The sequence below is a fragment of the Rhincodon typus genome, chromosome 17 (genome assembly GCF_021869965.1).
Source record: "Rhincodon typus isolate 14 chromosome 17, sRhiTyp1.1, whole genome shotgun sequence".
NCBI classification, from domain to species: domain Eukaryota; kingdom Metazoa; phylum Chordata; class Chondrichthyes; order Orectolobiformes; family Rhincodontidae; genus Rhincodon; species Rhincodon typus.
This window is the reverse complement of record NC_063348.1, coordinates 35,965,693-35,965,997: the sequence shown is the minus strand read 5'-3', so window position 1 is coordinate 35,965,997 and position 305 is coordinate 35,965,693. Positions and strand designations below refer to the sequence as shown.

At 46.9% G+C, this 305-nt stretch overlaps 1 protein-coding gene across 6 annotated transcripts in view; it reads right to left on the bottom strand.

Moving 5' to 3' along the window:
* Positions 1-305, bottom strand: part of tead1b (TEA domain family member 1b) — a 191,112-nt gene that overhangs the window by 121,158 nt on the left and 69,649 nt on the right. The gene's annotated exons all lie outside the window — the stretch shown is intronic.

Here is a 305-nt window from a genome sequence, read left to right as displayed (position 1 = left end):
AGGAGAGAAAGAAAGGAGAGAAAGAAAGGAGAGAAAGAAAGGAGAGAGGGAGAAAGAGAGGAGAGAGAGAAAGAAAGAGAAAGAGGGAAAAAGAAAGGAGAGAAGGAGGGAGAGAGAGAAGGAGGGAGAGAGAGGAGGGAGAGAGAGAAGGAGGGAGAGAGAGAAGGAGGGAGAGAGAGAAAGAGGGAGAGAGAAAGAGAAAAAGAGAGGAGAGAGAGAAAGAGGGACAGAGAAAGAGAAAAAGAGAGGAGAGAAAGAGGAGAGAGAGAAAGAGGGAGAGAGAGAAAGAGGGACAGAGAAAGAGA